This window comes from Brachycentrus maculatus, unplaced genomic scaffold (assembly GCF_059751285.1).
Source record: "Brachycentrus maculatus isolate JH-2025_06_01 unplaced genomic scaffold, ASM5975128v1 h1tg000033l, whole genome shotgun sequence".
NCBI classification, from domain to species: domain Eukaryota; kingdom Metazoa; phylum Arthropoda; class Insecta; order Trichoptera; family Brachycentridae; genus Brachycentrus; species Brachycentrus maculatus.
Window position 1 is genome coordinate 267403 of NW_028280787.1, and position 14216 is coordinate 281618.

Genomic DNA, 14216 nt, shown 5'->3' on the forward strand with positions numbered 1-14216 from the left:
AGCTAACCGCTTTTTTATCAAGACTGATTAATACTTTGAGTATTTTAATACGCTTTAATTAAAACATTATGTTATTTTCATTTGAAACTGGCTTTGCGGTCGTGTACATGAAAATTTAAATAAATGAATGATAATTTATTGTTAAATAAATTTATATCAGTTGGGGTATTTTCGACCCACCGTACAAAATATTCGTAAGAGAAGTATTCCGACTCCTTGCGGGTTAATTGGGAATATATCGTGTAGTGTTTTTATTGGATATTAACTCAGTCACGTGGCTCCTGTCGAACCCCATAACATCCCCCATTCCAACCCCATCCCGACCCACACCCCACGCTAATATCCCATCATCGGCCCATAACTCCAATCGTCGCTCAATCAATTTTCAATCTCACCGATCAGAACTTGTAAAAGCAAATATTTGTATTTGTGATATTGTTTGCAATCTATTAAAAGTGTATTTTTGACATTCCTAATATTTCGTAAAATATACCCTTATTTAATTTTTTTATATCGGCTTATATTTTTCTTCTTCTCCTTTTTCAACCCTTATCCGCACCCCGATGGTGCATATGGCACTGCATCATATTAATGCAGCGTTATATAAATGATCGTTATTAACACATGAAGGAAAGGTGATCAGCCCTCCGCTTCAGGTACCAGTCCAGGGTAATATTGAATTAATATTAGAGTGAAAAAAACGCTTATATTTATTTGACTCCACTGGGAATCAAAAACGGGACCTCCATATAGGTAGCCGAGCGTGCTGACCATTACACTACGGAGGCGAAAAAAAAGTTTAGTAATTCTCTCTAAATATCAGTCTCTAATGTTTTTATTTTATTTATTTGCATTAATTGTATACATTTATTTAAATAACAATTTTAAACATATTTTAATTTTTTTTTGTAGAGCGACCAAGCCACTTTGTGTGTCTTGTCTGTGGAGTTCTTTTTGCATGACAAAAATATCAACAAAAAAAATATCAAAAATATAATAAAACATTCCATTATTAATTTATGAACCCCTAAGATTTTATACTACTTATCTGTTCATCCAATCTGTCAGCTTGAAGAATACGGGTGGAAATAACTGTCAAGTTGTATTAAGAGATTGCACGCATAATTGAGTTTAAAACATTAAATTGGGGGGAGTGTTTATCTATTCAAACTATAGTTCAAAATAAACGGGATGATACAATCAGTTCGATTCGCCTCCCCCTTTCAAGTTTAAGTTATAAAAATATCGATGGAGTAAAATATATGATAGTAAATAAACGCATGAGAATTACTACACTGGAGATAACGATAATTATGTACTAAACTAGTGAGAATTATAATGACTAATCGAATAAGCACAACAGTACCTACTTGGGATAAAAAAAAAAAAAATAAAAAAAAAAAAAATATATATATATATATATATATATATATATATATATATGTATATATATATATATATAAAACCCTTATCCGCACCCCGATGGTGCATAGGGCACTGCATCATATAAACGCAGTGTTATCTTGATCGTTAACACATGAAGTTAACCAGTCCAGGGTAATATTGAATAAATATTAGAGTGAAAAAATCACTAATATTTATTTTCACCCCCCCTGGGAATCGAACCCGGGACCTCCAGCACGGTAGCCGAGCGTGCTGACCATTACACTACGGAGGCGGATAAATTTAAAAAAAATACCTAGATAAAAACCTTCATTTAACTTTTTCGCCAGACGTGTCTTCAGTCAAAATTGACATTGATATTTTCGGAAAAAGCATAGCTATAATAAAAAAGAGGTTGTCATACTCTGTTTACTCTCCACCAATAACATAGTTATGTAATGGGTGGGGGGTGAACGGTGCATGACATTTTTTTCTGTGTATATAATGTATATGTACATGTATGGATATGTGTATATGTAGGTATATATATATATATATATATATATATATATATATACATATATATATATATATATATATATATATATATATATATATATATATATATATATATATATATATATATATATATATATATATATATATATATATATATATATATATATATATATATATATATATATATATATGTATATATATATATATATATATATATATATATATATATATATATGTATGTATGTATATTTATAAATATATTTTTAAACTTCTTACCTAGAAAAAAAAATCTTTTAATTCCTCTCCTTTCCTTCTCCTTCCTGCTTAGTCTATTATTTTATATAATACCCTTTTTTAATATCTGAATGTTTTTTGATAGTTTTATAACATAAATGTGGAATTGTTTAATTGGCTTTTTTTTTAACGTAACTATTTTTTGTTAATGTAATTTTGTCCGCCTCCGTAGTGTAATTAATGGTCAGCATGCTCGCCTACCGTTCTGGAGGTCCCGGGTTCGATTCCCAGGGGGGTTTAATAAATATAAGTGATTTATTCACTCTAATATTTATTCAATATAACACTGGACTGGTACCTGAAGTGGAGGGCTGATCACCTTTCCTTCATGTGTAATCGATCGAGATGACACTGCGTTTATATAAAGCAGTGCCCTATGCACCATCGGGTGCGGTAAGGGTTTTTATATAATGTTTATAATTGTTTATGTAACTATTGTTTATTATATCATTTTTTATATGTAAGCTGTACAATTCCCGAATAAATAAAATAAAATAAATAAAAATAAAACCCACCCTGGATTATTTAGCAGTTATGATTTCCTATCACGGATTGCTCAGAGGTTTATAGGTTGGAGTTTGAGTGGATTGTGAGCCGTCAAGTGGGTTTTTATTGGTGCGGGTGGTAACCTCTTCACGTCTCGGGTGGAGTGATCACCGTGGGGGACGGTCTGGGGGATGGTGTGGGGGACGGTGTGGGGGTGGTGTGTCTAGCGTAATTACTAAATTAGGGTAGCTAGATCCCCTGATATATGATGGAGATCACTTATTTATTAAACAGGGTAAAATGATTTTTACTGAGCAGAAACTCTTTTATTAGTATGTGAGGTCCGAATCCTTTATTATATAATATAAAAACTTTTTTTCATATCTCCAATAGATGTCTCTAGTGAAGTTCTAGTGATTCAAGAACGATGTTTCAAAAATTGGTTCATTTATCGCTCACTCCTTTCAAGAACGTCATAAATAAAAAAACTTGATTTTTCAGGTGAACGTTTTTAATGTTTAAAAATATAATACAATGTATTTAGAATAAATATCAAGCCACTTTTTGAACTTTTTACTGTGTAATAGATCTTTTTAGGTAAAACTTGATGGTTTTTTCTCCATTTGAAAATATTTAGTTTTATAAAAAAAAATATTAAACAATACCTTTTCTTCAAAATTCAAAAACAACACTTTCTGCCCTGTAGCGGGTAAATATTAAGTTAAAAATATGCCGCTTTTGCTGCAATATAGTAGGTACATTTTCTGAACATGCCGAAAACATGCACAACTGAAAATTGTCGATTTTTGATTTATGACGTTCTTGAAAGTGAGCGATATATAGAACTTCGAAGAATTTGAGTAGTGTGGTTGTCAATCATGGGTAGAATTGGCAAATGGTACACGTTTGTAAAGTGATCACTTAAACCAGCCGATGACGGTCGTAAGTCCGTAAATGACCAAACTTCCATATTCTTCTTCATCTTTGTTGAGATTAATAATTATTCCATTTTCTTCATTATCTATGTTGAACGTTAAAAAAAATGTAAGTGGAGAAAACCTAGATTTGTTAAGTATTAGAACACACTCAAAATTTTATTTAATTATCTTGGGTTCTATATATAAACACCTGACGTTTGGATTGTTTCTGACGTTTTGGTTTTTAAATTAAGTGAAGGGTAGGTTAAATAGCTATTACGCCCCCTCCCCCCTCCCCTGGCCTCGCCACGTGTCCACATCACTGCAAAGTAATTGGAAATCAAATTCGACCCGAGTTTATTATTATTAGTATCTGCCGAGCGCCGTAGTGGAGTGGATAAGGCACGCGACCCCCATGCAATAAGAAGGTTAGAGTAGGTACCTACTCTAATACGAACGCGTAACTCCTTTTTGTCTTCTTCTTTTATTTTGTCTTGTTATTTTGTCTTCTTCTTCTTTTAATCTTTATCCGCACCCAATGGTGCATAGGGCACTGCGTCATATAAAGTAGTGTTATCATAATCATTAACACATGAAGGCAAGGTGATCACTCATGCGCTTCAGGGACCAATCCTGGGTAATATCACATAAATATTAGAGTGTGAATTCACCCTCTTCTTCTTATCCTAACCCTTATCCGTACCCGATGGTGCATAGGGCACGGCATCATATAAATGCAGTTTTATCTTGATCGTAAACACGTGAAGGATCAGCCCTCCGCTTCAAGTACCAGTCCAGGGTAATATTGAATGAATGTTACAGTGAAAAATCACTTAAATTTATTTGAACCCCTCTCCTGGGAATCGTACCCGGGACCTCCAGTACGACAGCCGAGCGTGCTGACCATTACACTACGGAGGCGGACACACTATACCTTAATAGGTTTTAGATTAATATCAAATAAAAAAAAACTTTTGTTTATTTTGACCCTCCTTTTGGGAATCGAATCTGAGACCTCCAGCATGGTAGCCAAACGCTCCAACCACCGAACTATAGCTCACTCCTTTCAACAACGTCATATATCAAAAAACTTGATTTTTCAGGAGATCGTTTTTAAAGTTTAAGAATATAATAAAAGGTATTAAAAATAAATATCAAGCCACTCATTAAACTTTTTACTGTGCGACAGAACTTTTTGTTTTTTCTCCATATGAAAAATATTTAGGAAATTAAAAAAAAAATATTAAACAATACCTTCCTTCGGGCATTCCGAAAACATGCATAGCTGAAAATTGACGATTTTTGATATATGACGTTGTTGAAAGGAGTGAGTGATATCTAATAAGCTACAATCTATGATCCGGGGTCACATCACACCCCACGCAATATGTGGCTCGTTATTAACGCTCTCTGACGTCAGAGGGCGTGATTGTGACACAATGCGACGTGAAACCGGTCGATTCCGGTTCAGGGCTCCCACCGCCTGCGGACAAAGGCCCTTTCTTGCTTTATTCGTGGGAGACGCTAAGGGTTGGCACACCTGCGCCCGCTGTAGGGATCACGAGGCAACCCTGGTCCATATTAGGGCCCAATTTACGAAAAATAAAATATAAATTCATTTTCTTTGAACCCAGGTAACATGTGAGTTGATTGAATGTCTCTTAAAATACCGTTTTTGTTTTGAATAAATACGTTTTCCTTCGAAATAAATACAGTATCGAACAGATTAATTGAAACAAACCTTTTTGTATTCATTGTAACTGCAGACCGCCTCCGTAGTGTAATGGTCAGCACGCTCGGCTAACGCTCTGGAGGTCCCGGGTTCGATTCCCAAGGGGGGTAAAATAAATATAAGTGATTTTTTCACTGTAATATTTATTCAATGTTACCCTGGACTGGCACCTGAAGCGGAGGGCTGATCACCTTTCCTTCATGTGTAAACGATCAAGATAACACTTCGTTTATATGACGCAGTGCCCTATGCACCACTGGGGTGCGGGGAAGGGTAACTGCAGACAGTTGGTAGAATTCCATATTGAATTGTTGGGTAATTTATCCAGAATTAAACACGGTTTATTTGGTTGAATTCTACATTTATTTATGTATATTTTAATACGTGACGCGTTTCGTCTTCTTAGGACATTATCAAACACTGACTAAAATTATTTACAAAATGTCCTTAGTATACTATTATATGTACTCCTAGACCTAAATATTACCCTAGACTGGTCCCTGAAGCGAAAGACTGATAGCGTTGCCTCATTACGATCAAATTAACATTTTATTAATTTGATACAGTGCTCTATGCACCATTGGGTGCTGTTAAAGAAATAATAAAGATGACTGCTACCTTTCGGTAACAAGTCTGAATCGTATTTACCTGGATATGAAATACTTTACTTTTTTTTTTCTTTTGAATTACCTAACGTCCAAGTGACTCTGAAATCTAGCTACGGCTTATGCAACACCGTTTATCATGTCCCTACTCAGGCTTCAACTTTTTAAGTTTCATAGCCTATGCCTACTTGTGAGTGGATTTTCTCTTTATGTTTAAAGTTACTATAATTTCATGTAATTCATGAGTCCGCCTCCGTAGTGTAATGGTCAGCACGCTCGGCTACCATTCTGGAGGTCCTAGGTTCGATTCCGAAGGGGGGTAAAATAAATATGGTAAAAAGTGATTTTTTCACTGTAATATTTATTTAATATTACTTCGGACTGGTACCTGAAGCGGAGGGCTGATCACCTTTCCTTCATGTGTAAACGATCAAGATAACACTGCGTTTATATGAAGCAGTGCCCTATGCACCATTTGGTGTGGATAAGGGTTTTTATATTATTTTATAATTCATGAATGAAAATTCTAGGCAAAAAATTTCAGCCTGAAATATGAGGCAACAGACGTCAATATGTAGCTCCTCCCACCGGCTGTGGCCACGCCTTGCCCCCACTCTATGCCCCTCCCCTCCATAACAACCCCCTAACTATTTCAGCCTCCCATAGAGCCAGACATGACAGCGTCAAAAGCGAGTGTTTTTGCCTTGGATTTTCACTCAAGAATTACATGAAATTATAGGAACTTTACACATATAGCGCAAACCCACTCACGAGTAGGTATTGCTAACTAACTAACTAACTAACCATCACGCCGCTTCCCCGCAGGGGTAGGCAGAGAAAATAGAGCGCCACACCACTCTGTCCTTGCAAACATTCTTCGCCTCTTCCACGTTCATGCATCTCCTCATACATACCCGCCGATTGTTACGACTCCTAACCTGACCACTTTCAAGTATTTGGCATACCTGATCGTGCCATGTTTTTCTCGGTCTTCCTCTGCTTCTTTTCCCACTAACATTCGCCTCATAAATTTGTTTTACCGTTCTTTCCTCACTCATTCGTTCTACATGACCAAACCATCTCAACACACCTTTCTTAATTTTATCGATATAGCTTATCTCAGCTTTGCATTCCTTCCTCATTTCTATCATCTATCATATATCATACATATATATATATCATACATCGTTTTGTCACAAATTCTTCTGAGAGATCGCATTTCGACTGCATTCAGTCTACTTTCATCCTTCTTTTGCCAACTCCATGTTTCACTTCCATACATTAGAGTTAGGTATTGCTGTGAAACTTATAAAGCTAAAGCCTAAGTAGGACCATGATAAGTGGTGTTTCATAAGCCGTAACTAGATTTACGAGACACTTGGACGTTAAAAGCAAACAACTAATCATTAGTATTAAATTTTAATGATTTTTTAGTTCATAATTTTCTCAAAAATTACTTGAAATTAAAGTAACTATGAGCAAAACATTCAATGGGACTAAGTACAGATATGATAAGCAGCGATGCATAAGCCGTAAGTAGAATATCTGTATTAAATATTAGCACTTTTAATCAATTTTTTGTATTTTAATGTGTATTGTATTCTTCTAGCACCATTTATTTTAACTTATTTTTTGCATTAATATAATATTTTTGCACTTGTAATTATATTATCTAGTTAAACACAAAAAAATGAAGAAGAAAAGACACACTATGTAGTATACTCATATACTGTGTTACAAATATCTCAGCTAATCCGAACCTTTCCAAATCCGAACAGGTCGCAGTCCCAATAAGTTCGGATTGACGGGGGTTACACTGTATTGACTTTTTCGGTAATTTTTACTTCTTGACAATACCAAATAAAAAATGCCAATGTTATTTTAAGATATAAAAAATAGATATAAAAACTTACCGAGTAATTTCTGCAGTAGCCACGATTAAAGTGTGTTGACCGGTTTCACAGCATTGTAAATATCTACCATCACATTTATGCACATTTCAATTAAATGCACATTTTATGAAGGTATATATATGGTAAAACCAAAATCACTAATTTTCGGAGTTATGACTGTCTGACAATACTGAAATGAAAAACAAAAAATATATATTAGTCTCAGGAATATAATAATAAAATAATAAAACCCTTATCCGCACCCCAATGGTGCATAGGGCACTGCTTCATATGAACACAGTGTTATCTTGATCGTTTACACACGAAGGAAAGGTGATCAGCCCTCCGCTTCGGGTACCAGTCCAGGGTAATATTGAATAAATATTACAGTGAAAAAATCACTTATATTTATTTGACCCCCCTGGGAATCGAACCCGGGACCTCCAGAACGGTAGCCGAGCGTGCTGACCATTACACTACAGAGGCGGACAGTCAGGAATATAGGACAGTTATAATTATAATTTGTGTCGGGTTGTGGTCCCGTGGTTAGTTAGTGTCGCGGACTCTCGATTAAGAGTTTCTCAGTTCGAACCCACTCTGCCACAATTTGATACCTATTATTTTTTGACATCTCATCAAAGACGAAGAAGAATATGGAAGTCTGGGCGGAGATAATCCAGATTTTATCTCACAGAAATAGTATGAAATTGAATTATTTTTGTAAATAATAAAAACGCAAATACTCTTTTCATTTAAAAAAAAAAACAGAGTAAAACCTCGATTTAACGGACCTCTATTTAATGAACTTCGAATAAAATGGACAAAAAATCTGCGTCATAAATATTATACGTATTTTCCTAATTTTAGAGAGTCGATAAAAAACAATTATCTTTAAAAGTCCAAATAAAACATGATTCCTTTTCCAAAGCAGGATAACCGAAAGCAAGTGCGTCGATATCAAACAGCAACGTCACTTCACGACGAGTGTCCCAAGACAGTAAATTTGTGTTTTGTATTATTTATTTATATCTAAATACAGTTTTCATATTTAAAAAAGGTGATTTATTTATTTTATATCTTTTTTATATAATGGATATTATATAAAATTATATTCTATAGTCCGCCTCCGTAGTGTAATGGTCAGCACGCTCGGCTACCGTTCTGGGGGTCCCGGGTTCGGTTCCCAAGGGGGGGCAAATAAATTTAAGTGATTTTTTCACTGTAATATTTATTCAATATTACTCTGGACTGATACCTGAAGCGGAGGGCTGATCACCTTTCCTTCATGTGTAAAACGATCAAAATAACACTGCATTTATTTGAAGCAGTGCCCTATGCACCATTGGGGTGCGGATAAGGGTTTTATTATTATTATATAATGGACTTTCGGCATTAACAGATATCTCATCCCCCCAATTAGTTCGTTATATCGAGGTTTTACTGTACTAGTTAAAATGAAGTTAATCAAATTATTTGGTATATTAAAAGCATTTTAACATTGTGGTATGGTAATATAACTCTCCTTATCATTCATCCTTAACTTTGTGTAATGGTTATTTCGAAACCGGTAGTTATAAAGTAGTGTTTTTAAGTGGTATTACATAAAGTGAACGATGAATGATAAAAAGAGTGTAATCAAATTATGTTAACAAGACTTTAATGAGATGTGAATTTGTAAGTCTAAATATTTACATGGCTTACGAACTTCACTGGCTGGTTTAACTGATCACGCAATACACTAATGTACGAAAGTATAATAAAATTTAATATTGATATAATGATATTTTCAGGCGTTTCTTAGTATGCGAATCGAAACATTTCCAAGATATCCTTAATTTGTATGGCAGTCACTTTGTGACAATATCTATCTATTTTTAATTTAAGTTTTACTTCGTAAATACCACTATTCCTTCAAATATATTGTAGCACGTGTTTCGTAAATTCCGCATCATTTCCAAACACCGGTGTTTCAAATACGGTGTTTGAAAATGTTACGGAATGCATCGAAGCACGTCGGCTGTTCAAATTTGAAACACAGTAAGGGTCATTTTTTGTAGTAGGTTTTTTTTGCATTTTTGGACTAAATAGAGTCTACTTAGTCCAAAAATGCAAAAAAAAACTACTACAAAAAATGTCCCTTACTGTGTTATAAATTTGGACAGCCGACGTGTCATAATAGATTTAAAGAAATAGGCATTAAATAGAAATCCCCTATTTTTCATTGGTATTTGTGGATTAAAAATAAAGGATTTTTATTTACAACATTTTGAGTGTGTCCAAATACTTGTTCACAAAATCTGGATTATCTCCAATTACAGGAGTTATTTTCATATTATTTTTTGACATCTCATCAAAGATGAAGAAGAATATGGAAGTCTGGGTATTTACGGGGCTTACGACCGTCATAGGCTGGTTTAAGTGATCACTTTACACACGTGTAACATTCACCAATTCTACCCATTATTGACAACCACACTACTCAAATTCTTGGAAGTTCTATATATATGAACCAATTTAGAAACCTCGTTCATGAATCACTAAAACTTCACTAGAGACATCTATTGGTGAGATGTAAAGAAGCTTTTTACTAAGCAGAAACTCTTATATTAGTATGTGAGATCCGAATCCCGGATTATAATCACACACATGAGAAACGCCAGAAAATACCATTTTCATTTTTATTATTAAGCTTATAATTTGACTAGATAATTTATTTACAACATTTTGAGTGTGTCCAAATACTTGTTCACAAAATCTGGATTATCTCCAATTACAGGAGTTATTTTCATATTATTTTTTGACATCTCATCAAAGATGAAAAAGAAGAATTGGTGAATGTTACACGTGTGTAAAGTGATCACTTAAACCAGCCTATGACGGTCGTAAGCCTCGTAAATGCCCAGACTTCCATATTCTTCTTCATCTTTGATGAGATGTCAAAAAATAATATAAAGGATTTTCTCTAAATAACTAACGTCAACCACAGATGTCATGTATAAATAAATAAATGAATAGAACTATCTATAAAACTTTCCGAGATTTGAGTAGTGTGACTGTCGATCATGGGCAGAACGGTGAATCTTACACAGTGGATGAAGTGATCACTTAAACCAAATCGTGAAGGGTGTAAATGCCTAGACCTCCATGTTTTCATCTAAATATATTTCTTCATCTATGTCAAGACAACAATAAAATAAGACTTATCAAAGATTTGGACACACGCAAAATAGTGTACCCATTTTATATATCGCTCACTCCTTTCAAGAACGTCATAATTAAAAAAACTTGATTTTCCGGAGAACGTTTTTAAAGTTTAAAAATATAATACAATGTATTAAAAATAAATATAAAGCCACTTATTAAACTGTTTACTGTGCAACAGATCTTTTTAGGTAAAACCTGAAGGTTTTTTCTGCATTTTAAAAATATTTAGTATATTTAAAAAAATAATTAAACAATACCTTCTCTTCAAAATGCAAAAACGACACTTTCTGCCCTGTAGCGGGTAAATATTAAGTTAAAAATATGCCGCTTTTGCTGGGATATAGTACATTTTCTGGGCATTCCGAAAACATGCACAACTCAAAATTGGCGATTTTTGATTTATGACGTTCTTGAAAGGAGTGAGCGATATGTTACACATACGCTTAAATAATTCTGGAAACCATTTTAAAACCAACACAAATAAGGTATAAAAAATCTGGAATTGTAGGCAGCTAGGTAGGTACTAGTCAACTCTTGATTACGTCGCCTGGCAACACTAATTAATACGTATCTAAAGTGAGAATTTAAAAAAAGAAACATTCCTGCTGTATCAAAAATTGAGTTGCTTGAATGTTTTTGCTGATAGAATCTTTGGGGCACATTTTAAAAACTTTATAAAATTAATCATTGTTTTGAACAACTTTTAATTTTTGGCAAACTTTTTGTAACCGATTTAGAAATCTAAATCGGTTACTAAAAGTTAAAATGACAAGGTGCTTGTAGATAAGGATCGAGCGGTATCAATTTGATTAAATTAGGTAGGTACATGGAGCTCAGGTGATCAGTCGTGCGCTCCAGATAATTGGTTAAATGAGTGTCAATTTTATCAATGAAAATTGACGATAGTTAATGTTTAAAATGTTTAAAGAAATAAATAAAAAAATCACCTTTTATGAAACAATTGTCACTTTTGAATTTTAATTTAAACCTTTGACGAACTCGCTTTAGACTTTTATTCAAATTTATAAAACGTCAAATTGCTTTTCGTTTTAAGTTCAGCATTTAAAAATTGGCTGCGTTCATTTGTGAGAAATTTAATACTTTAAATTAGTCGACGATTCGAGTTCGATATTCAAAAACTTCCTGAGAGGTTTGAAACGTAAAATTGATTCGCGGTTTTAGTTCGATATTTGAAATTTGGCTGCGTTCGTTTGTGAGAAATTTAAAACCTCGAATCGGTCGACGATTCGAGTTCGATTTTCAAAAAATTTCACTGTCTCAGTTCGACGTTTTAAACTTGTCTGCGTTCACTTGTTCGAAACTGCGAAAAAGCTCGCGCGGTCCATTAGTCGGTGTACCGGGCAGGTTTATGAATTTTTGATTCGGCGGCGAGTGGCTCGCGACTGGCAGATGAACTGCTGCCTGCTGCTCGCGGCGGGGGGAGGGGGCGGGGGAGGGGCGGGGTAGGGTAGGGGGTAAGGGCGGGTTCACACGGACCGAAGGAACGACGAAATTATGAGGTGGATGCCGAATTCAAAGTGACAATAATATTTTAGTGCAAAATTCAGATTAATTTACTCATTATAACCATATATATGTATTTTTATTTATTGAATTAGCGTTTAATTTGTAGAGCTCCATTTTAATTTATGTATCAATTTTTAAATCAAACACAGATTTTTGAGTCTACTATGTTCTATTTTATTAACAAAAACAGAAAAAAATATATTGTGACAGTTGTTTCACCTAGTTATGGCATTTTCAAACGAATCTTTGAATCATTCGTTTGAAAATGCCATAACTAGGCGAAACAATTGTAACAATATATTTTTTATGTGTTTTTGTTAATAAAATACAACTTAGTAGATGCAAAAAATCTGTTTGATTTAAAAATTAATAAATAAAATAACCATAATGAAGCGACATGAAAATTACATCTTATACATACCTATATATATATATATATATATATATATATATATATATATATATATATATATATATATATATATATATATATATATATATATATATATATATATATATATATATATATATATATATATATAAAACAAAGATAAAATTGCGTTGATATCATGCAGTGCCCAATGCACCATTGGATGTAGATAATGATTTTGGATACCAAACACAAAATACCGAGTTCAATTGCTATGTTACTTTTAACGCGTTACCCAGGATAGTGATTTGTCAAAATCGAATATTTGATCATTATGCTTTTATGTATGAACCTACTTGTATGTTATGTATGTATGTTTTAATGATGTGATTTCCAAAAAATTGGGTAGTGTGGTTGTCAATCACGGATAGAATGATGAATGTTACACGTGCATAAAGTGATCACTTAAACTAGCCTATGACAGGTCGCAAGCCCTGCAGATATTCAGACTTCCATACTATTCTTCATCTATGTTATGGTTATATGGATTTGCGTTGTGTGAAGCGGGCATTACTATTCAGAGTCGTGGTGGGGGGAGCACAATGCAGACGGCTGGGGGACGGTCGGGGGGAGGAAGTCCTTACTTTTGTGCTGCGCGCGCTGCGGGTGCCAGTTCGTTACTAGTAAACATGGCGCCGCCATTTGCAGGGATTGTTCATGATACCCAAACCCAGTGAACTTGCTCACCTGTTAACCGGGCGGTTCGCTGTCCAATTACGCAACTCGTAACGGGCGCGAATACTGATTCACTCCGTGTCTTAAATTCATGGCGAGACATGTATGGATGACTAATACCTTACATATAATATAATTAACATATATTTCACGGACGTATTCGTATGTCCTTCCTGTACCCGATATTGTTTGCGTTGGACGTATTTATGCGATTAACAGATTAAACAAAATATTGAAAGAATTTATAGAATAAAATAACAGCTAAGTGTGTCGTTTTTTTCGATATTACGTTTATTTGACTAGCGACCAGGTTTTGTCGGAACCGACATCATCAGACTGGTGACCGATAAAACACCCATCAAATAAAATTTATGTGGAAAAATCTACATATGTTAAGTTATTTTATTCTATAAAATGCAGTTCCACCAAGAAATGTCAGTATAAAATTTAAAACTAATAAAATGAACTTACATACCCAGAAAAATTTATATGAAATCATGGTTTTCAACCCCGCCTTCTTGTGTATACAACACAGAATTTTGTCTAGCCTCC

At 34.2% G+C, this 14216-nt stretch overlaps 1 protein-coding gene across 1 annotated transcript in view; it reads right to left on the reverse strand.

The window, feature by feature from the left end:
- The window catches only part of LOC148312744 (uncharacterized), a 45906-nt gene extending 33592 nt beyond the window's left edge, over nt 1–12314 (reverse strand). The window contains exons 1-2 of the mRNA XM_088273583.1: nt 11980–12314; nt 7850–8018 (exon numbers count right to left, since the gene is read on the reverse strand). The gene's annotated coding sequence lies outside the window, so the exon portion shown is untranslated. The remainder of the gene's footprint in view (nt 1–7849; nt 8019–11979) is intronic.
- Nucleotides 12315–14216: the final 1902 nt, after the last annotated feature.